Source organism: Ammospiza caudacuta, chromosome 17 (assembly GCF_027887145.1).
Source record: "Ammospiza caudacuta isolate bAmmCau1 chromosome 17, bAmmCau1.pri, whole genome shotgun sequence".
Lineage (NCBI taxonomy): Eukaryota > Metazoa > Chordata > Aves > Passeriformes > Passerellidae > Ammospiza > Ammospiza caudacuta.
In genome coordinates, this window is record NC_080609.1 from 17,672,841 (window position 1) to 17,700,202 (window position 27,362).

Sequence of the window (27,362 nt, forward strand, 5' to 3'; positions counted from 1 at the left end):
TCGCAAAAGGTGCCGTAAAGCGCGACTGTCGTAAAACCGGCCGTAAAGCGCGACTGTCGTAAAACCGGCCGTAAAGCGCGACTGTCGTAAAACCGGCCGTAAAGCGCGACTGTCGTAAAAGGTGCCGTAAAGCGCGACTGTCGTAAAACCGGCCGTAAAGCGCGACTGTCGTAAAACCGGCCGTAAAGCGCGACTGTCGTAAAAGCGGCCGTAAAGCGCGACTGTCGTAAAACCGGCCGTAAAGCGCGACTGTCGTAAAACCGGCCGTAAAGCGCGACTGTCGTAAAAGGTGCCGTAAAGCGCGACTGTCGTAAAAGGTGCCGTAAAGCGCGACTGTCGTAAAACCGGCCGTAAAGCGCGACTGTCGTAAAACCGGCCGTAAAGCGCGACTGTCGTAAAAGGTGCCGTAAAGCGCGACTGTCGTAAAAGGTGCCGTAAAGCGCGACTGTCGTAAAAGCGGCCGTAAAGCGCGACTGTCGTAAAACCGGCCGTAAAGCGCGACTGTCGTAAAAGGTACCGTAAAGCGCGACTGTCGTAAAACCGGCCGTAAAGCGCGACTGTCGCAAAAGGTGCCGTAAAGCGCGACTGTCGTAAAAGGTGCCGTAAAGCGCGACTGTCGTAAAACCGGCCGTAAAGCGCGACTGTCGTAAAACCGGCCGTAAAGCGCGACTGTCGTAAAAGGTGCCGTAAAGCGCGACTGTCGTAAAACCGGCCGTAAAGCGCGACTGTCGTAAAAGGTGCCGTAAAGCGCGACTGTCGTAAAAGGTGCCGTAAAGCGCGACTGTCGTAAAAGCGGCCGTAAAGCGCGACTGTCGTAAAAGGTGCCGTAAAGCGCGACTGTCGTAAAACCGGCCGTAAAGCGCGACTGTCGTAAAAGGTGCCGTAAAGCGCGACTGTCGTAAAAGGTGCCGTAAAGCGCGACTGTCGTAAAACCGGCCGTAAAGCGCGACTGTCGTAAAACCGGCCGTAAAGCGCGACTGTCGTAAAAGGTGCCGTAAAGCGCGACTGTCGTAAAAGGTGCCGTAAAGCGCGACTGTCGTAAAAGCGGCCGTAAAGCGCGACTGTCGTAAAACCGGCCGTAAAGCGCGACTGTCGTAAAAGGTACCGTAAAGCGCGACTGTCGTAAAAGGTGCCGTAAAGCGCGACTGTCGTAAAAGGTGCCGTAAAGCGCGACTGTCGTAAAAGCGGCCGTAAAGCGCGACTGTCGTAAAAGGTGCCGTAAAGCGCGACTGTCGTAAAAGGTGCCGTAAAGCGCGACTGTCGTAAAAGGTGCCGTAAAGCGCGACTGTCGTAAAAGGTGCCGTAAAGCGCGACTGTCGTAAAAGGTGCCGTAAAGCGCGACTGTCGTAAAACCGGCCGTAAAGCGCGACTGTCGTAAAAGGTGCCGTAAAGCGCGACTGTCGTAAAAGGTGCCGTAAAGCGCGACTGTCGTAAAACCGGCCGTAAAGCGCGACTGTCGTAAAAGGTGCCGTAAAGCGCGACTGTCGTAAAAGGTGCCGTAAAGCGCGACTGTCGCAAAAGGTGCCGTAAAGCGCGACTGTCGTAAAAGGTGCCGTAAAGCGCGACTGTCGTAAAACCGGCCGTAAAGCGCGACTGTCGTAAAACCGGCCGTAAAGCGCGACTGTCGTAAAAGGTGCCGTAAAGCGCGACTGTCGTAAAACCGGCCGTAAAGCGCGACTGTCGTAAAACCGGCCGTAAAGCGCGACTGTCGTAAAAGGTGCCGTAAAGCGCGACTGTCGTAAAAGCGGCCGTAAAGCGCGACTGTCGTAAAAGGTGCCGTAAAGCGCGACTGTCGTAAAACCGGCCGTAAAGCGCGACTGTCGTAAAAGGTGCCGTAAAGCGCGACTGTCGTAAAAGGTGCCGTAAAGCGCGACTGTCGTAAAAGCGGCCGTAAAGCGCGACTGTCGTAAAAGGTGCCGTAAAGCGCGACTGTCGTAAAAGGTGCCGTAAAGCGCGACTGTCGTAAAACCGGCCGTAAAGCGCGACTGTCGTAAAACCGGCCGTAAAGCGCGACTGTCGTAAAACCGGCCGTAAAGCGCGACTGTCGTAAAAGGTGCCGTAAAGCGCGACTGTCGTAAAAGCTGCCGTAAAGCGCGACTGTCGTAAAAGCGGCCGTAAAGCGCGACTGTCGTAAAAGGTGCCGTAAAGCGCGACTGTCGTAAAACCGGCCGTAAAGCGCGACTGTCGTAAAAGCGGCCGTAAAGCGCGACTGTCGTAAAACCGGCCGTAAAGCGCGACTGTCGTAAAAGGTGCCGTAAAGCGCGACTGTCGTAAAAGGTGCCGTAAAGCGCGACTGTCGTAAAAGGTGCCGTAAAGCGCGACTGTCGTAAAAGGTGCCGTAAAGCGCGACTGTCGTAAAAGCGGCCGTAAAGCGCGACTGTCGTAAAAGCGGCCGTAAAGCGCGACTGTCGTAAAAGCGGCCGTAAAGCGCGACTGTCGTAAAAGGTGCCGTAAAGCGCGACTGTCGTAAAACCGGCCGTAAAGCGCGACTGTCGTAAAAGGTGCCGTAAAGCGCGACTGTCGTAAAAGGTGCCGTAAAGCGCGACTGTCGTAAAAGGTGCCGTAAAGCGCGACTGTCGTAAAAGGTGCCGTAAAGCGCGACTGTCGTAAAAGGTGCCGTAAAGCGCGACTGTCGTAAAAGGTGCCGTAAAGCGCGACTGTCGTAAAAGCGGCCGTAAAGCGCGACTGTCGTAAAAGGTGCCGTAAAGCGCGACTGTCGTAAAACCGGCCGTAAAGCGCGACTGTCGTAAAACCGGCCGTAAAGCGCGACTGTCGTAAAAGGTGCCGTAAAGCGCGACTGTCGTAAAAGGTGTCGTAAAGCGCGACTGTCGTAAAAGGTGCCGTAAAGCGCGACTGTCGTAAAAGGTGCCGTAAATCGCGACTGTCGTAAAAGGTGCCGTAAAGCGCGACTGTCGTAAAACCGGCCGTAAAGCGCGACTGTCGTAAAAGGTGCCGTAAAGCGCGACTGTCGTAAAAGGTGCCGTAAAGCGCGACTGTCGTAAAAGGTGCCGTAAAGCGCGACTGTCGTAAAACCGGCCGTAAAGCGCGACTGTCGTAAAAGGTGCCGTAAAGCGCGACTGTCGTAAAAGGTGCCGTAAAGCGCGACTGTCGTAAAAGCGGCCGTAAAGCGCGACTGTCGTAAAACCGGCCGTAAAGCGCGACTGTCGTAAAAGGTGCCGTAAAGCGCGACTGTCGTAAAAGGTGCCGTAAAGCGCGACTGTCGTAAAAGGTGCCGTAAAGCGCGACTGTCGTAAAAGCGGCCGTAAATCGCGACTGTCGTAAAACCGGCCGTAAAGCGCGACTGTCGTAAAAGGTGCCGTAAAGCGCGACTGTCGTAAAACCGGCCGTAAAGCGCGACTGTCGTAAAAGGTGCCGTAAAGCGCGACTGTCGTAAAAGGTGCCGTAAAGCGCGACTGTCGTAAAAGGTGCCGTAAAGCGCGACTGTCGTAAAAGCGGCCGTAAAGCGCGACTGTCGTAAAAGCGGCCGTAAAGCGCGACTGTCGTAAAACCGGCCGTAAAGCGCGACTGTCGTAAAACCGGCCGTAAAGCGCGACTGTCGTAAAAGGTGCCGTAAAGCGCGACTGTCGTAAAAGGTGTCGTAAAGCGCGACTGTCGTAAAACCGGCCGTAAAGCGCGACTGTCGTAAAAGGTACCGTAAAGCGCGACTGTCGTAAAAGGTGCCGTAAAGCGCGACTGTCGTAAAAGGTGCCGTAAAGCGCGACTGTCGTAAAAGGTGCCGTAAAGCGCGACTGTCGTAAAGACAGCCGTAAAGCGCGACTGTCGTAAAAGGTGCCGTAAAGCGCGACTGTTGTAAAACCGGCCGTAAAGCGCGACTGTCGTAAAAGGCCCTTGGTAGGTTCTAGATACAGTTCTCGGTCTAGTTCTAGGTGCGTTCTAGGTATGTTCTAGATGTAGTTCCGTACACTGAATATGGTCTGGGTGTGGTCTAGATTACGTTATAGGTGCATTCTAGACTGCGTTCTAGACTGCGTTCTAGACTGCGTTCTAGGCATGTTCTGGGTTACGATCTAAGTTTGTCCTAGAGCGCGTTCTAGGTGTGTTCTAGATTGCGTTCTAGGTGTGTTCTAGATTGCGTTCTAGGTGTGTTCTAGATTGCGGTCTAGGTGTGTTCTAGATTGCGTTCTAGGTGAGCGCTAGATTGCGTTCTAGGCACGTTCTAGACTCTAAATTGCGTTCTAGATTGCTTTGTATTGGCCTCTAGATTTGCGTTCTAGGTGCATTCTAGACATGTTCTAGACTCTACGAATCGTTGTAGATTGTGTTCTAGGTATGTTCTGGGTTCCGTTCTAGGTACAGTTCTAGGTACGTTCCAGAATGTTATGTTCTGTATATGTACTAGATATGTATTAAGTATGCTTCCGGATATGGTTCTAGGTATGGCTCTATGTTATATAGAATTATGTATAATATATATTAATAATATATAATACATACAATATATAATTCTATATAATCTATATAATACAATATATAAAGTATATATTCTATTTACAAATATTAATTGGTTTCACTCCAAGTATGAATTGAATTTGGCTGCTCAGTCATGCAACAAGCCGGTCCTTCATCTGAATGGATGTGCTTGCTTGAATGCTGGCCAGTGCCTGATGGCTGGAAGGCAAATGAAACTTTCCCTCACAAAATTGTGCAGTGGTATCATGGGTTGACTGGGAAAAAATAATGTATTTTCCTATGCCCGTTTCAGTTACTGTTGATTATTTTCAGATTCAGAATAGAAGCATAAATTGTCAAAGCAAAATACCAGGTGAGAATTCTCTGAGGAAGAAGGAAAAGCCAGGCGTTTTTATAATCCCTAAAAGTTTGTTCTTTAGAAGAATCCAAACATAAACTTAACTCTTGAGCATTTATGTTTATACAATTCATTGTACTCACAGGAAATAACATTAGGAATTGATTACTGCTGGTATCACCCCCTTCATAGCTGTGTGGACTAAGTTGATTCCAGTCATGTACAGAACTTGTGGGATTTTACTTCTTCAATTGTAATTGTTGTCCCAACCTCAATTTGAACCTGAAATGTCACCAGACTATCCTTTTTAGGTTAAAATAGAAAATAAAATATTGGAGCCTTTTGACTTCAGTAGTCTAACTCTGCTGAGTTTCCAGGATCCATCTGTAAATTAGTTTGGCTTTCAGCTTCCACTGTCCATAACATGTTCACTGTTCATAATTTTAACTTCAGACAGGGAACTGATGTTCAGGCAAAAATGGATGGTTTAACACATAGCTCTAGATATAGCTCTAGATATAGCTCTAGATATATAGAATTAGATATAATATATAATAATAATATATAATATATAAAATATATAATTATATATAACAATAGATATAATATTATCTATAAAGTATATATTCTATATAAGATATATTTCTATGAATACTATATATTTATATACATATTTTCAACTGCTTCTCAGATGAAAATGATTCAAGAACACTCCTCTTTCCAGACCAGTGACAAAATTGGATTTTCAGCAGAACAAAACACGTGTGAGCTCTCAGGTGGGGAGCTCCAGAGTCCTGAGCCCCCAGCTGATTCCAGTGCTGCCTTCTGTCTAATCCCAGCCTGTGTTGGCAACCTGCCCTCCCATTTCAGCAGAAATTCAGAGAGGTGAGCTGGAGTCACTGGGCACAGCACAGTGGCTGGAGCTCATCAGCCTGTTCCATACAGAAACCAGCTCTAGCAGAGTTATTCTGCTCCTGTGGTGTGCTCAGCTGGGCTGAGGTGAATCAGTCTGTTTGAATGGATTGCCTGGGAGCATCATGCAGTAATAGTCTCAAAGTGCATTGTCACCATATCCTTACCTGCTCAAGGAAAATTCCCTGGAGCTTTGAGTGCTAAGAACATGGAGTGCATGGAGGAATGGTTTCCTTCAGGCTCTCTGGTTTCCCAATATGTTTTTGGTGGCGACTGGTTCATGGAGAGGATGAGAAACAAGTATGATGTTCTGTAGAAGAAGGTTTATTAGTTCTGTTGGTCTCTGACTATATTTCTGTTATTAATCTGTTTTAGTTAGTAATTGGACAGGTCACCTGTGCATAGGACTGGGAGTTGTTATAACTCCTCTAGGTGAGGCTGTAGCATGTTTCTTCAATCCTTGGCATAGAGAGGAGTCAATACCATGTTATTTAATGGAGGCTGAAGAGTGTTTGTGCTCCTAAAATATTTGAGACAAGGAAGATCCTGTCCATAGTGATTTGATAAAGGACAGGGATCCTACCCTTTCTGTCTGTCAGTGCTGACTCACATGTGTTTGTTATTTGCACCATACCACTGCCTGTGTAGCTCTTAAGACCCCCTTAGGCATCCAGACACAGTCTGTATCTCAAACAGCCTAAAAATTCAATGATGGGATGAATTCTTTTGGAGACTATTTTTCTCTTATTAGGTTCCTATCTCAAGTGAACAAACTGCTTGATTTACAGCACTGTTGTTTGAGAGGTTCCCTTGTGTAGCTGAAGATTCGTGTAATTGCTACTTTGCAGCAAATAAAAAAAATTTCTCTGGTTCAAACTGCAATTTGACTATTTCTGATGTGTAGAGCCCATTATCAGAGCCTTGATGAGGCGCAGAACAGATTTGGATGAAAATGATGAGATTTGGATGAAATGGCCCTCCATCAGGGCAGGCTACAAAGATCCTCCTCTTTGAGGTATTGGCCCTTTTGATGCATAACATGCATGAAAATTTGCTTGAAAAGTGCAAGTTGATGAGTAAAAGAGAATTCACAGTAATTGTAGTGAAATGAAAAAAGAAAACAGGCAAAAGCATTGGAAAGAATATGTTTAATTGCATGTAATTACTTGATGTGGGTTTCAGTCAGGGAAAAAAGGAAAAAGGAACATGCTAAATAGCGCTGGTGTGGCAATTACTCTTTGATGATTTTCTCAAATGACTGAACTTTGTGTATTATTAAAAAAAATAAAGATACAGCAACAACAAAAACAAAAAAAAAACCCAACCAGGAAAACCACACACACTACTTTATGTTGTAAGAACTTTGCTGTATCAGTCAAAATGCTCTGCCACCTCATGATTTTTGCATGTGTAGACAAAATGAACTTTGTTTCCTGGTAATGCTGTGTCAACATGCTAGGTGGGATGCAAGTTTAATAGTTTTAACTATCAGGGTGTGAGTAAAACATTGCCTGGGTTATCTGATAGCCTAAGCACTTTGAGATGGAGCTTCTCAGTTGAACAATTTTTTGACATGCCAGGTTTGCTGACAAACAAATCTGAACAAGTTGCAGTCTGGTGAAATAAAAATACAAGAGAAGCAGAAATAGAGGTCCAATAGAGGTGGGACAAGGTTCCTAGCACTAATTCAAATGGTTTTGTCTCTAAACAAGTAATCAGACTGTGGTGGTGTTTGAGGGTCCCCAGGACAAGGGAAGAAATGACATCTGATAATGCCTCATCTTCCCTGAGGAGGCTTCCAGTAAGGAAAGGACAAATGCGGGAGTCTGGGGCTTTCCTTCTGGGAAATTGAAAATCGAGGAAGAAAACTAGATAGGGACAAAGAAAACTGATGCTATCCTTCTGATAACAGAACTGAACTCATAAATGAATTTAGGACTGGTCCTCAGCATCTTTTAGGATTCTGTCAATGCACCTGTGACTGAGACTGGCAGTGATTTTCCCAGGTACAAAAATACAACTTCATTTCAATGTGAAGGATTAGTCAAGGTCCAGCTGTATTTTGCTTGGAAAAAAATTCTGCCTGCTATATCTGCACCAGAACAGGCTTATTGGTGGAATTCTTTTCTGCAGATGTGGCAATTTTTGGGGGGGCTGTTTTTGGTCCTAATCTGGATTATTTCTTCTGTTTTTTGTGATAACTTTCACAGATAGGCAGGTAACTGGTAGTATTCTCCCAGTCTAAGTAGGTTTCTAGGAAAATGGAGTAGTAATAAAAAAGTAGGCATAGCAAGCTAAAGAAAGAAAAGACCTGTGCTGCATCTTTGTAGCCTTTTTTTTATTTCACTGTGATGGAACACCACTCAGCTGAGTAGGGAAATATTGTCCAGTTCAGACTGTAATTGAGTAGAATCTGACTTATTTGGGGCTGAACACAAAAGTGAGGATAAATCAAGGAATTAACAAGACCGAGAGAACAGACTCTACTTTCCAAATCCCAGAGTGCCAGTGCTGGAAAGTTTATTGTAATGGAATTTCAAGCCAGGATTTCCAGGCTCAGGAGGTTTAGTTATTTTGGATGCATTTCAGATCAGCAGTGCCTGCTTGGCATGCTGTCTGCTCCTGTTGCAGCATTTAGTTTTGTGACAGGTTCTGTGTGAGAAACAAGAATGGCCCATATCAGCACACCTTGGCAGCTTTATTTCAGCTGTAGCATTTTCAAGGAGAAGTTCCACAGCTGTTATTCCTTGTAACCCTGGGCCGGTGTCTTTGCTTGAAATGGTTGAAAAGGACGTGCAAACTGAAGGCTCTTCCCCATAGAAAGGTGTCAGCTCAGCTGCTCTCGCTCCCAACGTGTGCAGAGTTACAAACACAGAGCCCTGGGGCAGCAATGCCATCAGCTGGCAGTTCAGCAGTTATAATTTACCACAGGGGATGGAATGGTTTTTTTGTGAGGGTTATCTTAGCAAGGCGCTCACTGGGGGACCCATCTGTTTCTGCTCATGTGCTTCCAAGGGTGACGTTTGCTAGCAGGGCCAAAAACCCCCCGGGAAACTGCATGTGAGCACAGTTCTCATGCGTAACCCATTGTAACTACATTTCCTCCTGTCTGTGATCTGCAGAACTCATCTGATAGGGAGTTTCTTTCCCAGTACTTTGGGTGAGTAGACTCACTAAATCCTGCTTCCTCTGTTTCTGCACTAGGGTTCATCCAGCACTGAGTACTGTGGGAATGTGTAAAATCAGAGGGGTTTGGGAAAGCTGCAAAAGGCAGGCCTCAGAGACAGCAGAACTGTGATCAGAGCTGAGCAGCAGCCATGAGATTGGTCAGCAGAAAAACTATTTAAACTGTGGAAAAGCAAGGACAAATAGAACAATGGTCTGTGTATTAACACTTGCCTAGAATGACTCCCTAAGCTACAGAAAGTTTATCTAGCAAGATATTAGGAAGTTCTAGGCTTAATACTGGAGCTCTGTGCATTGTGTTTAAGGCTCACAAGCAGGTATTGTATTTGAAATAAGCAAGCATTGTTTAACCAAAGGTACCTGTGCTTACAGTGGTTGGATAGAGCTACTGTCAATGTGCTTTTGCTTTGTGTGATTGGGCAAAAAACTGATAAAGTGAGTTGTGACATTGAGTTCTTGGTCTGCTGCCTGGGATGTGAGCTGGTGGCATCTTCCCATTGCCGTAACCATGGAATGAGGCTGATGCTGGAAAATCAAACGGCTCAAGGCAGTTCCCAGCAGCCCTGCCCTGTTTGTGATTTGTGCACAGACCCCTGCCAGTGTCAAGTACTTGGCACAGAGCTATGGTGAGAGGCACTGTGAAACTCCTGATCTCCTGCCTTCCTGCTTCCTCCCCATTTCCCTGATCCCTGAAAGCGTTTAGCCATGACAGCACTTCTCTTCACTTTAGCCATGACAGCACTGCACTTCATGTCCTAACAAGTGTTGGTTGCACAGAGGTAGTGCTGAAACTGTTGATGGTGCTGTTATTAGATGACCCCTGACACTCACCAACTAACTGAGAAACTGGAGACCATGAATTTCCCATTTCTCCTGAAATCACTTTCTTTCAGAAACTGCTGCACAGTCTTCCACACAACGCATTACTTAAAGGCAGAGATGAGAATTCAGGGAGTGGGGTCTGACTTCCAGCTGAGGTAATTGTGCAAGGCTACTGCCAGGGAAGAAGCGAGGCAATCCTGACTGGATTGAAAGCTGCCTCACTGTGAGCAACCCCTGAACCTGGAGAGAACATCTGAGTGCTTGTTAGGCTGCTGAGAGGTGGGTCTGACAGCTGCTCCTTGTGTGCATAAAGACACAGAAAGCACACAGTCCTGAGGAAGGGAAAGTTGGATGTTAATTGGCTCCGAGTGACTTCTGGTGCCAGGAATGCTCAGTATGGGATGATGCTGGGGATGTAAATGGCAGGAGAGAATTAATTGCATATTGTGAGTGAGGAAGGACTATGGTGCTCAGAAATGAGTTTAGCTTGTTTTGTTGGTTTTCTGGTAATTTTTCTAATTTGGGTTAATTTTGTGGTAGTGATTATGCCTAAATATTGTTCTAAGTCTGAAATTAGTACTGTGGTTATCTGTTGAAAAAGTTCTTAGTCTCTTATCAGGTTGTTTTTGTATATATATATTTGTATATATTTATTTAATTTAAATAAATATAAGTAAAAAAATATGATACAGAAAATATATATCTATTATTATATTAGAAGGTATTCTCTCTAATATATATAATATCTATGAATAAAATAAATAAAAATATCCATATAAATATCATTAAATTTTGAAAAATAAATTTACTTTCTAAATTTTAAATCTGGTTCAAATAAAGGGGTGTCCTTGGTTTTTATTTGGTTAGAGGCAGGAGTTTTATTTTAAATAATATAAGTAATATAGAAATGTGGATCTTAAGATAGAAATATATAATAAATATATAAAGAGAAATTGCTAAAGTATGAATATAAATTTATATATAAATATATGTAAGTAATAGGAAGAGTTGTAGTATAGAATATAAATAACATTATATGGGAATATAAATATAAAAATATGTAAATATAGTTTAAAAGAAAGGGAATGTTTTGGCTTTTATTTAAGTAGAGGCAGGGGTTTTATTTTGAATATTATAAGTGTTAGAGAAGTAAAAATCTTGACGCAGAAATATTTAATCAATGCATAAAAATATGTATAAAAATATATAAATATCTACTCGCATCAGATGTAATATAGAATATAAATTTATTTATAACTTGACATTGGTAAAGATAAATGTATAAGTAAGCAATAGACATTAATATACATTATACATACAAATATGAATATAAAAATCAGACATAAGGATAAAACATATTTAAATATTTTTTAAAAGAAAGGGTTGGGGTCTTTTTTATTATTGGGTTAGAGGCAGGGTTTTTATTTTAAATAATATGAATGTAGATATTATTGTTATATATTTCTAAATATTGAGATATAAAATCAAGATATAAATATATATATATAAACACAAAATTTAAGTAAATATAAATAATAGGAAGAGATGTAATGGAGAATACAAATAAGAGTATACATTAGTATACATTTTAAATGTAAAAGTGAATATGAACCTGGAAAACAGAATTTTAAAAAATATTTAAATACAGTTGAGAAGACTGAGGTTCTTTTTGGCTTTAATGTGGGTAGAGGCAGGGGTTTTATTTTAAATAATGTAAGTGTTACAGATGTAAAAATCCTAACACAGAAAGATATAATAAATATATAAAGATATGAATAAAAGTATATAAAAATATAAGTAATAGGAACACATGTAACATAGAATATAAATTTATAAATAAATCGCTAAATATAAATGCAAAATCGATCATACATCAGTAAACATTTTAAATATAAATTTGAAAAATGTTTTTTTAAAAAAATTAAATACAGTTGAGATGAAAGGGGGTTTTATTTGCCATGTATGGGGTAGAGGCAGGGGTTTTATTTTGAGTACTGTGAGTGTTACAGAAGTAAAAATCCTAACAGAAATATATACTTACTATGTAAAAATATGTATAAACATATAAAAATAAATTTAAGTTTTAGGGATATATGCAATATGGAATAGAAATGTATTCATAAAAACAAATGTATAAATGGACAGTGTACATCAATATACATTGTAAATAGAAATGTGAATATTAATATGAAAAAAATACTTTTTAAATATTTAATTTTTTTTTTAAAGAAATTGTTGAGGTTTTGTTTTGTTTTGTTCTATTAGATTAGAGGCAGAAGTTTTTTTTTTCCTCTTCCCGGTTGTTTTGGGGCATTTATTTCAGAGCAGTTTTCGGCGGGGGTCGCCCCTGTTCTTTTTTGCCGTCTTCGCTGCCCGCAGCCCCGAGGCGCGCTGCGCCCCCGGCTGGGGCGGGCGGCAGTGCTGCCGCCTTGTGGGCAGAGCGCGGTACTGCAGCCCTGCGCCGAGAGGCCGCCACCTTGGGAGTGGCGCGTCGCGGATGTCGCGGACTTTTGGTTGACCTTCTCAACAGGGCGGCGAAAAGGGCGGGGAAGTGGAGGACCGGGGTGGGTGTCACTGGACTGCCTGCATGGAATACCGACCCCGGCGCGGCCCCGGTGGTATTTTCTGTGACGTTTCAAGTGTACCCGACACATGCTGTGGTCTCAGCGGCGCCGCGGGCGGGCGTATTTCGGCGGGTTTGTGACAGGCATGTGGGGAAACGCCTCGCTGTGCCGGGGTCCTCTGACAGCCGCTTTCCCGCCCTGAGGGAGCCGAGCCGGGCCGAATAGTTCCGAAGAGCCGAAGAGCCGAGTGTGGGCGAAAACAGCCGAGTTTCCCCGAAGAGCCGAGTGTAGCCGAAAACAGCCGAGTTTCACCGAAGAGCCGAGTGTGACCGAAAATAGCCGAGTTTCACCGAAGAGCCGAGTGTGGCCGAACACAGCCGACTTGAGACGAAGAGCCGAGTGTAGCCGAACACAGCCGACTTGAGACGAAGAGCCGATGATAGCCGAGTGTAACCGATAGCCGACTGTAGCCGACATTGGCCGCATTTAGACAAAGAGCCGAATATGACCGACTTTAGCCCAACCGGGCCGAGTTCAGCCGAAGAGCCGGAAAAGCCGAATTTAGACGAAAAGCCGAACCGAAACGATTTTAGACCTAAGCCGCACCAAGCCTAATTTAGCCGAGTTTATTTAAACAGAACCGAACGACGCCGCAGCACTCTGCCTGCAGAGCGCCGGTGCAGACGGCAGGGGGCGGTGTATAAAGCGAGTATAAAATATCAACTGTATATAAGAAGGAATAAAAAGCTCTGTGTCATGTGCAGCAGTAGAAAATTTCAGGCTCCCAGGGAATAAATAGTTTTCTTTCAATCATTATAGTTTTGGGGTTTTTTTTACTCCCAGGTAGCCTGAAAGTTACTACTGCTGCTTTTTGATTCTAAAGCTAGGAAGGAAAACCAAGATTACAAATACAAGAAAAAGAAAGGGAAAGGGAAGGGGAAAAAAAGGAAAGGAAAGGAAAGAAAGCAGGAGAGCAGAAGGGAAGGGAAGGGAAAGGGGTGAAAAACAGCGTTAAAAAAAGAAAAAGAGTTGGAGGGGAAAAGAGAGGGCATTCGGGAGGAGCGGTCCTGCCTCAGGTCCTTCCCCGCCCTGGGGCGAAGGACCCGTTTGATGCCCGGGAGGGACTGCAGCTCCCGGTGGCGGGGGACGGAGCCGTGGCTGTCAGCCCGAGACTCCAACTCCCGGCAGGCCCTGCTGCCGGCGCGGCGTGTGACGCAACGGCTATCGCGGCACATGAGTGGCTACCAGCCCGAGACTCCAACTCCCGGCAGGCCCTGCTGCCGGCGCGACGTGTGCCGCAACGGCCGACGCTGCCCGGGATTTTTCTCTAAATCGGCAGTAAATACAGCTGAGTAAAATTAGCTTGGTTTTCTTCCTTCTTTTTTAACTGAATTGTTTTTATTAAAAATACTATTTGAATATGTAGAAAAAGTGGGGATGTCCTGTACTATATCCTAGCTTTTCTTGTTTATAGGGTGCTCAGAAAACATGCGTCCCTTAGAGTCCCTCAGAAAGGTTCTCAGTGCGATCTCTACCAAGGTATGTATTTACTAATAAGTGATCCCTTTAGATATTTGCCTGTGTACCTTTTCCTGTAATTCAGAGCTTGCGTTCTGTGGGTTTTATGATAAACCTGTAAAATATGTAAGAATGCTTTTGCAAGTCTGAATCGTTGAAGGCAGCAGTAAGTGGATTTAGAGCCTGTTCTTGACCAGACAACGGGAAAAAGTGTGACTTTGATGCTGAACTTGTTTTTTTCATTTTTCATTTGACTTGTCTGGAATGATTTAGGAATAGAGAGAGCTAGAAAAAGAGAGAAATAGAATTGATTATGGAGCACTCCTCAAATGCTCACCACGATTCAGTGTAGAGCCGAAGTGAAGGGTGATGGAACAGAGCTCTGTGCTTTAGAAGGAAATAAATTTAAACCTGACCTCCGCACAGAGTCTCACTAACTTCTTTTGTTTTAAAATACAAAATATTATTAGGAAGTGTTGGAAGTTAGTGTTTTGGGAAAGAAACGGCAGTTCCACAGAACATTCCATTTAACAGAGGCTCTGGGAAGGATTCATGTTGTAACTGCTGTCACTGCAATCAGTTGGTGGTTCAGCCTTGAAATGTGCACTTGCCCTTCTATAAAGCACTGTTTTGTTTGCCTTTCAGTGCTATGAGTCTTGATAAATTGGAGAAGAGCCCAAGAGAAATTTTTCATCCCTTGATATAAAAGGTAGGAAGTGACTTTTTTTGGTTTGGTTCTTTTTCTTTATTATTTCCTGGAAATAAAAGTAATTAAGTATAGGTACTACTGGTTTGTTTCTTCCAGTAGCAGATGATAACAATAGCAGTAGTAATAGTAAAAATAATAATAGAAATAATAATAATAGCAATGTAATACTACCTAAACTGTCTTTATCCATTGAACTGGCCATTTCAAATCAAAACTTCTAAACACAAATCAAACCATCATCCTCGTAGAATCTTTCACAGCAGTGGGCTATAGATCCTGGTTTTGTTGACAGGATTTATTGGTTCTGGAATAGCAAGAGGGAAGTACAAGCCTAACTACTTCTAGCTCACAGACCCATCCAGTGAATACTGCTTTGTGTTTTGGTGGGCTTGTGATGACTTTGAAATCAATTGCTCATTCCAGTAAAAAAAAATTAATGTTTTTTTGAACCTGACAGCAGAAATAACTTTAGGCACCAACTTAATAATAACAGATCACCAATTTAAGTTCATAATTTTATGCTGTACTATCAAAGTTTAAAGGTAAATTTTTACTTATTAGGAGATGGTATAAAGTGTATGTTCCAATGTGTTGGATGTATGCAAAGGTACATACGTACCCGAAAGTCCTTAGAGGAAACAAATTTTTACGTCTGCTGTTTGATTGTTTATCATACAATATTTGGTTTTATTTCCCAGGGATCGGTGAATTTTAACTTTGGAGTCCTCTGTGCTAAGGATGCTCAGCCTACAGATGATGAAATGTTCAGTAATGGTGAGTTTTTCACCTTCTCTTTAATTGCTATGCTGATCTGAATAAGAAAAAAACAAAAGCAAGAGAAAAAAAAAGGATGGTTTATTATTTTTTACGCTGTTATGTTTGTTTCCTCAGTATTTGCTGCAGCTCTGCGAACCCAAGCTTTGGGTTCCTTCTGTCCCACTGGGAGTTGCCCAGTTTGGTTGCATCTGGTGAAATTCACCCTGAGACCTTACAGAGCTAGCTCAAACTACGTGAGAGCCATTTGCAGTTCTCTCCAGACACCTGGAGAATGGGTGATGTTTCTGAGGGTCTGGCAAGTATACTTGTATCAAAACTCAGTCTGTGAAATTTCTGGGGAAAACCCTTCTGTGTCCTGAAGGGTTCAAACTCTGGTGAGGATCCAGTTATCAGGTGCTCACCTGGATGGTTCCAGCTCTTAAAGTGAACACTTGTACTCTTACCCTGTAGTTTACATCTATTGTATTTTTGTTATTTTGCAAGATTTTACGGCTTTGCAAAATATTGTGCATTTCACTCTTTGGAACCTCTCAGATCGTTCTTTGGTGCAGCACCACCTCATGGGACACTTGGCTGCCGTCCTGAAGGGGTTGGTCGCTAGAATTGTAAATCCTGGAGAGTTTGTAAGTCTTCTGTCCCCAGGGAGGTACCATGCTTTGTTTACTTTTGTTCTGTTTGTTAGGCGCTGCTTCTCATTGGAAGTATGAATTTCAAACTACCCTGTTCTTATTTTAACTGTTTTCCTGGTTCTCTCCCTACGGCAGGGAAAGACTCTCGTATCCTTGTCGTCGGGCTCGGTGCTGTCCAAGAAGATGCAGAGACTAAAAAAATCATAAGAAGCAAAATATGACTGCAGGGAAAACAAGCTGGAGAGAACAAAAGGTGATATTGTTATCCTTACCCTGTATTAGAAACATCCGCTGTGCTTTGATGCTGGCAGCTGCCAGGGGCTTGTTAGCTCTTTGTAGGCAGGTGTAGGTGTTCACTTGTAGGTTTTTTCTCTGGACAAGTCAATTCAAACTTTGCTAAGCTTATATTTGCAAATTACTCTCTAGCACAGTCCAGCATGACATTTTTGAATGTTGTAAAAATACCATGTTACTTGGAAATTGCTAATGATGAGAAGCTTTAGGGAAAAATAAGATGTCAGGGTTGGGAGATGTGAGAAGAATTTTGAGGGGATGTTAGACTGAAATAAAGCACACTTGAAGCTGGACTGGCACGCTGGCAGATCCCCTATTAAACAGTAGCGCTGAGATTAGCCTGGGGGTTGCCCATTGTTTCTGTAGAAATAAATGTTTTCTGGTCTTCAGAGGTAAGCTGCTTTGAAAAGCTGGAAGGCACAGCATAGTGACAATCCGTGTGCTTCGCATTAAAAATAGATTTCAGAAGGGCCCTAGGCTTTTGTCTTTTCCTAGAAGTCGATGTAATCCTATTGAGGAGTTTTTAATTCTGTGCTGCCATGTCATCGATCAGGGCCCTGTCGTACTAATCATCATACAGATGCAAAACAAAAAATCAGACCCTGTCCCGACCACTTAGAGCCCAGAACACGATTTCCTCAGGCTGCCATTTGTGTGCCATCGGTACTCACCATGGAAGCGAGCTGGGGATTGTTGCACCCGTTGGGAACAAACCGCTTCTCGTCACACAGAAATGGAATTGGGACGACGCCTCAGCCAGCCTCTCTCTCCTGAATCTGCAGCAGAGCAGTTCCAGTCCATGCGGGCAATCCAGTTCCTGACGATCTGAGCGCACGGAGCAGCGCTCAGCTGCTGTGGGGGGCTCAGGGAAGGCAGAGTGTGCATTGTCATCTTCCTGAACCTACAGACGCGAATCAAAGTGAGAAGCCACAGGGTGGAAATCAGTCGCATATATGCTAAATAAAACTGGCAGGTTTTTTTTAAGAATTGTTTTTGCTTGTTCTTTGTTGTGCTTCTGTGCTTAGAAAACCTCCCTTTACAATCAGTTCAATTCATCAATTGAACCTTTGTTTGCAGACTCTCACTGAGCAGAATTTGTTGCAGACTCAGTGCACGCTGTGCAGGCCTCCCGGGAGTGTGAGGAGCTCATGTGTGCTACTTTTTGCTTTAGGACGCTCTGAGGTATTTATTCCTTTTGGGATACATGATGAGAATTCCCAAGAGAGGTAGTTATAAGGTATGACATCGGGAAAAAGCCTGTGTGGTTGGAATGTTGTTGCTGTCAAAAGTTAATTTTTTCTTAGCCAGTAGTTAGCTTTTTGCTTTATTTTTGTGGTATCAATATTTTATTGTTTAAAAAATTCCTTCAAAATAACTTCAGTGGTCGCCCACCAGTACCTTGTTCAGATTTGCCTATTTGCTTGTAGCTGAAATGTTCACATCTTGTTTATCATTCTATTTAAGAAACTGCTGCCCAGCCAACTAATAACTGAATATCCATCTGTCTAGGACACGGGGAGAGGATTTAGGTAATGTCTTTATTTCCAGAAAAAAGTTCCAGTGTAGTTTCTAAATAGAGGAGAAGGGGGTGAAGACTCGGGGCTCTGATGCCGTTGGGGCACCCCAAGGTCCCCAGGAGAGGGGGCCCCACTGCGGTGCAGGAGCAGGTGTGTTCTCATGTAATATTGAACAAATTATAAATATAAATATGAAAATTATAAACATGAAAATATTTTTAAAATACTTAAATAAAGCGGGTTTTCTTTATTGGTCAATAGGCAGGGTTTTGATTGTAAAAATTATAAATGCAAATAATATAAAGGTAGAAATCTAAGTTTAGAAATATATAATAAATACATACAGATAAATATAAAAATTTAAAATATCAGAAAAAATTAGTTGTAGCAGTAGATATTATACATAATTTAAATAATAATTTAAATCTATTTTAAAATTTTATATATATATCATTATTAATGTAATACATCCAAAGAAACGATAAATTAAAATATGAATGTATAATTATACAAAGTATAAATAAAAAATATTTCAGTATCCTTTAAAAGAAGGGTTTTTTTATTTATTTGGTTAGAGACGGGGTTTTTATTTGGAATAATGGAAGTATTATAGAAGTATAAAATTAAATATAGAAATATACAGTCAATATAGAAAGATATTTGTAAAAACACGAGCGAACGACGCCTCCTTCGGCCGAACCAAGGCGAGACCGGCGGAACCTGACGGCCTCGAGCGAACCGAGGCCAGGCTTGCGAGGCTGCCTGAACGGAGCCGAGCTCAGCCGAACCGAGCCCGCTGCTCTCGTGCGCGCTAATTAGCGCGAGTGCGGTCACTGCCCAATGAGCTCCTGTGCCACGCCGCGCTCCCGATCGTGTCCGTGCGATGGCCGGGCCGCCCGCGGGACGCGGCAGCAGGAGAGCCCCGAGCCGGGCGAGTTTAACGTGAGGCGGCGCCGCTTGCCCGCCGTCAGGGAGCCGAGCCGAGGCGAGCTCAGCCGAACGCGGAGAGAGCGGCTCCGAGTTGGGCCGAAGCGAGCCGAGCCGCGCCGAGCGAAGAGAGCGGCTCCGAGTTCGGCCGAAGCGAGCCGAGGCGCGCCGAGCGCAGAGAGCGGCTCCGAGTTCGGCCGAGGCGAGCCGGGCCGTGCAGAGAGTGGCTCCGAGTTCGACCGAAGCGAGCCGAGCCGCGCCGAGCGCAGAGAGCGGCTCCGAGTTCGGCCGAAGCGAGCCGAGCCGCGCCGGGCGCACAGAGAGGCTCCGAGTTCGGCCGAAGCGAGCCGAGGCGCGCCAGGCGCAGAGAGCGGCTCCGAGTTCGGCCGAAGCGAGCCGAGGCGCGCCGGGCGCAGAGAGCGGCTCCGAGTTCGGCCGAAGCGAGCCGAGGCGCGCCGGGCGCAGAGAGCGGCTCCGAGTTCGGCCGAAGCGAGCCGAGCCGCGCCGGGCGCACTGATCGGCTCCGAGTTCGGCCGAAGCGAGCCGAGCCGCGCCGGGCGCACAGAGAGCGGCTCCGAGTTCGGCCGAAGCGAGCCGAGCCGCGCCGAGCGCAGAGAGCGGCTCCGAGTTCGGCCGAAGCGAGCCGAGCCGCGCCGAGCGCAGAGAGCGGCTCCGAGTTCGGCCGAAGCGAGCCGAGCCGCGCCGGGCGCAGAGAGCGGCTCCGAGTTCGGCCGAAGCGAGCCGAGGCGCGCCGAGCGCACAGAGCGGCTCCGAGTTCGGCCGAAGCGAGCCGAGGCGCGCCGGGCGCACAGAGCGGCTCCGAGTTCGGCCGAAGAGCGCCGAGGCGCGCCGAGCGCAGAGAGCGGCTCCGAGTTCGGCCGAAGCGAGACGAGCCGCGCCGGGCGCACTGATCGGCTCCGAGTTCGGCCGAAGCGAGCCGAGGCGCGCCGGGCGCAGAGAGCGGCTCCGAGTTCGGCCGAAGCGAGCCGAGGCGCGCCGAGCGCAGAGAGCGGCTCCGAGTTCGGCCGAAGCGAGCCGAGCCGCGCCGAGCGCAGAGAGCGGCTCCGAGTTCGGCCGAAGCGAGCCGAGGCGCGCCGAGCGCAGAGAGCGGCTCCGAGTTCGGCCGAAGCGAGCCGAGCCGCGCCGAGCGCAGAGAGCGGCTCCGAGTTCGGCCGAAGCGAGCCGAGGCGCGCCGAGCGCAGAGAGCGGCTCCGAGTTCGGCCGAAGCGAGCCGAGCCGCGCCGGGCGCAGAGAGCGGCTCCGAGTTCGGCCGAAGCGAGCCGAGGCGCGCCGAGCGCAGAGAGCGGCTCCGAGTTCGGCCGAAGCGAGCCGAGGCGCGCCGGGCGCACAGAGCGGCTCCGAGTTCGGCCGAAGAGCGCCGAGCCGCGCCGAGCGCAGAGAGCGGCTCCGAGTTCGGCCGAAGCGAGCCGAGCCGCGCCGGGCGCACTGATCGGCTCCGAGTTCGGCCGAAGCGAGCCGAGGCGCGCCGGGCGCAGAGAGCGGCTCCGAGTTCGGCCGAAGCGAGGCGATCCGTGCCGAAGGGTCGAGTCCAGCCGAATGCAGATGACAATGGCCGAGTTTAGCCGATTAGAGCCGAGTTTAGCCGAGCAGCTGTGAGCCTTGCACGCTTGAGGTGAGCGTGCATCGTTGCCGGCCTGGGATTGAGTGAAATGCACTAAGGAAACCAGCTCTGGGGAGGGAGGCAGGGAAATCCTCTCTTAACGTTTACCAATTCGTCCGTCAAACTCATCACGGCAGGACAGAGTGAAGACTGAAAGTGTAAGAAGATGTGGAGGGAAACAGAGAATCTGGCAGGAGCATCGAACGCACAAGTGCACGAATTTTGCTTTTTGCTTGGATGTAAACTCAGAAGTTGTAAGGAATTTGGGAAGGAGAAGGGACATTTCAGAAGGAGAAGAAGTTGTTGTTGGAGTCCTGGCAAAAGCTTTAAAAAAAAAAAAAAAAGTGGTTTCTTTTTTCTTCACTATTATATTCTTTGGTGGTATATGGTGTGCTGTTTTATTTCTTGGTGTTATTAGCTCTGTGTAAATTGTTTATTGAGTCAAGCTAACTTTGCTTGGGTTGTTTTGTATTTGAGGTAGGATCAATTTCAAGAGGTTTCTTTCACAGACTTCTGATAGGTATTACTGGGATTTTGGTTTTGTTTACTGTATGCATAAACATAGAGATTTGGTAGGGCCAGCTGGGCTGCTGGAGTTTTGGGTGTGAATTTATTAGATGGCTTTTGTTAAACACAGAATAATTATGTAAGGTAACAGCAAATTACCCAATTACCCAATTGATCTAGCTATGTAACCTTACCACAAAGTTTTATATCTTGCCAGTTTTCTGTTCTTCTGCTCCAAGTAGTTGTTGCAAAAAAAGAAAGCACTGTTACTTTTCTGAAAAGTTTTCTTCTATAACAAGCCCTTTACTGCCCTTGAATGTGAGTCAGAGGAGCCAAACAGCTGCAGCTGCTCTGAGGGCTTGGTGGGATTCGCCCCCTCCCTTTTCCTGGGTGGCATGGGAACGAGAGGCGGGCACAATCAGGGGTATATTAACCCCAGCCGTGGCTGAGGGGCTTCATTCCCTCTCTGGGATGTGCTGGGTTAAGAGCTCTCCTCATTTCAGTGAAGAGGCTTTTTCAGCCCGTCTCAGCATCTTTTCAGCAGGTGTTTCTGGGCATCTAAAGCACAGAGGCTTGGAAGATTCTGTGAAGAAAACAGCATGGAATACAGGGAGTATTTAGGTTTGTGATTTTGGGTTTTGTGTTTAGGAGTGGTAAGGTGCTTTTGTAATTTTTAGTTTTGCTCTGGTTGTTTTTTTGGTTGGATTTCTTTTGGTGGAATTTTTGGTTTTTTTTGGTTTTCATTTTGGGGTTTTTAGTTGGTTTTTGTGGGGGTTTTGGATTTTTTGATGTTTTCTGTGTTTTTTTTGTTTCTGTGGGGAGTTAGGTGTTTTGGGATTTATTGTTTGTGTGGGTTTTGTTTGTTTGGTTTTTTTCTTTGTTTGTTTTTGGGATTGGTTTTGTTGGGTTTTTTTTGTTTTGTTTTGTTTTTTTTTAATTGAGGAGTGCAACTCCCTGAAATTCCAAGCTGTGTCAAGCACAACATTTTATTCAGCAGATTGATCATGTCACAAGAGGGATCCGCCCAAGGTCCAAGATGATGTTTGAGATTGAGGCTTCAGGTGAGTTGAGGATTGTGATTGGGAGAGGGAGGGTGAGCAGTTAGGAGTTCTTGGGAGGGAGTTTGCAGGCAGCAGGGTGAGAAAGGGTCTGTATTTGTTTATTTGAGGCCTCCCCCACACAAGGCTTCTCAGAAGCCTAGCAGAGGCATTCCCATGTCTTACAGCACACAAGGTCATCCACTGCACTCAGGGGAATGCCATTTAACTTTGCCTTTCTCTAACCCAGGTGCCACTCCTAATGAAGGCCTTGGAATCATGATGAAGCTGGAGCCTGAAGGAGCCAGGCACACTCAGGAGAGGGCAAGTAGCTGCCTTGGTGGGATTTGGCCCACATAACTCTGGACTCATACTTTGGTTTTGGTTTTCTTTATTGTAGCTCACCGAGAGGCTCACAGGCCATCACGAGGCCCTCCGAGGCAGACTCATTTCAGGTGCAGCGTGGATTCCCATCACCGATCATCCAAAAGATAAGTCGAGGGCCTTGGCCTGGAGATGAGAGAATAGTGGGTTGGGAGTTCTTGGGGCAGATTTGAAAATTGGCAGCCGGAAAAGCAATCTTCTCCAAGGGCCTCTTAGGACAGCTAAAGGGAGAGGCTCTCCTTTTGATGGCAGCTTTCAGGCGGGCAGTGCAGAACAGCTCTGGTCTGTGTTGTGTTGTCCAGTGTTCTGTGTTCCCTAGTGTGTCTTTGGGGTCCCTTTTGCCTTCTCCCCTCGAGACCCTCACCACAAGCATGATGTGTCGTGTTTCATGTCCCCCCTGTTTGCCACGTTCTGTGTCACGGGTGTGTGCACACATTTTTTGCCGGAGCTGTTCTGCCCTGCCGCATGGCCTGCTGCAGTAGGAGGAACCGTGGGGCGTTGGAATTTGTAATGCTGGCTGTACTTGGGCTCTAGATGCTATTCCTAGATTGACATAAGATGTTTGCACCTTTTGAGTTATCCTGGTGGTGTTTGGCATATGTTGTAACTTTCTTTCAGGTGCAGACGCATTCCATGTGTGGCAGGGGGTCAGAGTTAGGAGGTGTCGGGCCTTCTTAGGAGTGCGGTGAGTAGCTGAGTGGTGGGGTTTTGGCCGATGCGGTGCCAAGATCAGGGACTGATGTTTGGTTCTCTTTACTCTAGCTGTCTCAGAGACACCAGCCCAGTGCCAGCAGGACCTTCCCAGCTGACGAGGTGGCCTTTCTTTGCACCTGACAGGGACCAGCATCCCCAGATGTCTGAGAGATAAGTAGAGGGCTGTGACCCACAGAGGGGATGAAAGCAGGGTGCTGGTTTGGGAATTCCTGGGAGGGGGTTTTGAGTCCAGTTTTGGGGGGGGGGGGGTGTGGTGTGTTCATGAAGTGGCCCCTTAGGCCCCATAAAAGCCAAGTCTCACTTTTGATTGCAGTGCTGAGGTGTGCAGCAGGGCAGAGCAGTCCCGGTGTGCATCGTGTCACTTGTCTATTGTGCATTATGTGTTGTTTGCGTATGCCATATCTTTCACTTAGGGGGGCCTGTGAGAAACCCTGGCATCATTGTTAGCCTCTGTGATCTCTGCACTCCTTGGCCTGGCGCCCAGGCCACAGAACTTTTGACTAGGGAGCTCAGACAAGCATCAGACTCTCTTCTCTCTTTGGAAGCATCCAGTCAGACATCTTTTCAGGTCTTGTTCTGAGCTGTATGGACAGCTGTGCCCCACCTGGATCCATTATGGTGGATTAGGACTTGTAATATTACGAGGTTAGGTAGAGGATTTTGACTGTAGGATTCCTAGGCATCGGTCTTTGCTGTTCTTGGAATAAATCATTCAGTAATCATCTTCTTCCTCCAGGGTTCTCTGAGCCTCATCAGCTCACCATCGGTCTCAGCTCACTCATCTCCTTTTGCATTCTCTCAGTCCTTGCAGCCGTTTTCCTTGCCAAGAGATTTCTGTTCCTGTTGTGTCCCCGTTGTCTGTCCTATCCTGTGTCATGGCTCTCAGCACACATTTGTGCCCGAGCTGCTCTGCCATGCTGCACAGCCTGGTGCGATAGGAGAAGTCCCAGGGACTTGGAGTTTGTAATGTGGGGTGTAGTTGGACTCTAGATGGGATTTGTAGATGGGCACATCATATCTGGAGCTCATCAGTTATCCTGCCACAGTGTGACTCTTGTCCTAACTTTTTTTTCAGGTTCAGATGGATTAAATGTGTGCCAGAGGGCCCCATGCCAGGTGTGGGGATTCTCCTGAGTAGGTGAGGCCCCATTTGCCTCTGCAGCAGACTCTGTTACACCTCTCAACTGACTCTGTTACACTGCTGTTCTTTGTCTTTCTTTTAGGAAGTAAATCTGGATGCCAGCAGTCAACGTGAGCAGTGGAGAGAATTGGTTGTTATTGCTCAGCTCTCAAGCACAACAATTTCGCAGCAGATTCATCGTGTCACAAGAGGGATCTGCCCAGTGTCAAGGATGATGTTTGAGATTGAGGCTTCAGGTGAGTTGAGGATGGTTACTGGGAGAGGGAGGGTGAGCAGGCATCCAGTTAGGAGTTCTTGAGAGGGGGTTTGCAGGCAGCAGGGTGAGAAAGGGTCTTTATTTGTTTATTTGAGAGCCCCTCCCAAGGTGTCTCAGAAGCCTAGCAGAGGCATTCCCATGGCTTACAGCATACAAGGTGATCCACTGCACTCAGAGGAATGCCATTTAACTTTGTCTTTCTGTAACCCAGGTGCCACTGCTAATAAAGGCCACAGCCTTGGAATCAGGATGAAGCTGGAGCCTGAAGGAGCCAGGCACACTCAGGAGAGGGCAAGTAGCTGACTTGCAGGGATTTGGCCCACATAACTCTGGACTCACTCTTTGATTTTGGTTTTCTTGATTGCAGCTGACCGAGAGGCTCACAGGCCATCACAGAGCCCTCCAAGGCAGACTCATTTCAGGTGCAGCGTGGATTCCATTCACCGATCATCCAAAAGATAAGTCGGGGGCCACAGCCTGGAGATGGTGGAGTAGCAGGTTGGGAGTTTTTGGGACAGATTCAAAAATGAGCAGAGAGGAAAGCAATCTTCTCCAAAGGCCTTTTAGGACAGCTAAAGGGAGAGGCTCTACTTTTGATGGCAGCTTTCAGGCGGGCAGTGCAGAACAGCTCCAGTCTGTATCCTGTTGTCCGGTGTGCTGTGTTCCCTAGTGTGTCTTTGGGGTCCCTTTTGCCTTTTCCCCTCGAGGCCCTCACCACAAGCATGGTGTGTCGTGTTTCATGTCCCCCCTGTTTGTCACTTTCTGTGTCACGGGTGTGTGCACACATTTTTTGCCAGAGCTGTTCTGCCCTGCCGCATGGCCTCCTGCAGTAGGACGAACCATAGGGAGGGGGAATTTGTAATGTGGGCTGTACTTGGGCTCTAGATGTTGTTCCTAGATTGACATAAGATGTTTGCAGCTTGTGAGTTACCCTGGTGGTGTTTGACATATGTTCTAACTTTCTTTCAGGTGCAGATGCATTCCACGTGTGGCAGAGGGTCAGGGTTAGGAGGTGCCGGGCCTTCTTAGGAGCGCGGTGAGTAGCAGAGTGGTGGGGTTTTGGCCAATGCGGTGCCAAGATCAGGCCCTGATGTTTGGTTCTCTTTAATCTAGCTGTCTGAGAGACACCAGCCCGGTGCCAGCAGGACCTTCCCAGCTGACGAGGTGGCCTTTCTTTGCACCTGACACAGACTGGCATCCCCAGATGTCTGAGAGATAAGTAGAGGGCTGCGACCCACAGTGGGGATGAAGGCATGGTGCTTGTTTGGGAATTCCTGGGAGGGGTTTTTGAGTCCAGTTTGGAGCGGGGGGTGTTCATTAAACGGCTCATTAGGCCCCATGAAAGCCAAGTCTCACTTTTGATCGCAGTGCTGAGGTGTGCAGCAGGGCAGAGCAGTCCCCGTGTGCATCGTGTCACTTGTCTGTTGTGCATTGTGTGTTGTTTTGTGTATCTCCTGTCTTCTACCTTAGGCCTTTGAGGGCCCTGTCAGTACCCCTGGCATCATTGTTAGCATCTGTGATCTCTGCATTCCCTGGTCTGGCACCCGGGCCACAGAGCTTTTGACTCGCGAGCTCAGACAGGCATCAGACTCTCTTCTCTCTTTGGAAGCATCCAGTCAGACGTCTTTTCAGGTCTTGTTCTGAGCTGTATGGACAGCTGTGCCCCACCTGGATCCATTATGGTGGATTAGGACTTGTAATATTACGAGGTTAGGTAGAGGATTTTGACTGTAGGATTCCTAGGCATCCGTCTTTGCTGTTCTTGGAATTAATCATTCAGTTATCATCTTCTTCCTTCAGAGTTCTCTGAGCCTCATCAGCTCACCATCGGTCTCAGCTCGGTCATCTCCTTTTGCATTCTCTCAGTCCTTGCAGCCATTTTCCTTGCCAAGAGATTTCTGTCTGTGTCTTGTGCCTATTGTTTGTCACGTCCTGTCCTGTGTCACGGGTGTCTGCACACTTTTGGGATGGGGCTGCTCTGCCGTGCTGCACAGCCTGGTGCGATAGGAGAAGTCTTGGAGACTTGGAGTTTGTAATGTGGGGTGTAGTTGGACTCTAGATGGGATTTGTAGATGGACACAGGACATCTGGAGCTCATCAGTTATCCTGCCACAGTGTGACTCTTGTCCTAACTTTTTTTTCAGATTCAGATGGATTAAATGTGTGCCAGAGGGCCCCATCCCGGGTGAGGGGATTGCCGCGAGCCGGTGAGGCCCCATTTGTCTCTGCAGCAGAAGTGTGTATGGTGAGTGTGTTACAGCTCTGTTCTTTGTCTTTCTTTTCAGGATGTCAATCTGGATGCCAGCAGTCAAGGTGAGCAGTGGAGAGAATTGGCTGTTATTGCTCAGCTCTCAAGCACAACAATTTTTCAGCAGATTCGTCGTGTCACAAGAGGGATCTGCCCAGTGTCAAGGATGATGTTTGAGATTGAGGCTTCAGGTGAGTTGAGGATGGTGCCTGGGAGAGGGAGGGTGATCAGGTATCCAGTTTAGGAGTTCTTAGGAGGGGGTTTGCAAGCAGCAGGTTGAGAAAGGGTGTTTATTTGAGGGCACCCCACACAAGGCTGAGAAGCCTAGCAGAGGCATTCCCATGGCTTACAGCATACAAGGTGATCCACTGCACTCAGAGGAATGCGATTTAACTTTGTCTTTCTGTAACCCAGGTGCCACTGCTAATAAAGGCCACAGCCTTGGAATCAGGATGAAGCTGGAGCCTGAAGGAGCCAGGCACACTCAGGAGAGGGCAAGTAGCTGACTTGCAGGGATTTGGCCCACATAACTCTGGACTCATACTTTGGTTTTGGTTTTCTTTATTGCAGCTGACCGAGAGGCTCACAGGCCATCACAGAGCCCTCCAAGGCAGACTCATTTCAGGTGCAGCGTGGATTCCCCTCACCGATCATCTAAAAGATAAGTCGGGGGCCGCGGTCTGGAGATGAGACGATGAGAGAGTATCAGGTTGGCAGTTCTTTGGCCAGATTTAAAAATTGGCAGTGGGGAAAGCAATCTTCTCCAAAGGCCTCTTAGGACAGCTAAAGGGAGAGGCTCTACTTTTGATGGCAGCTTTCAGGCGGGCAGTG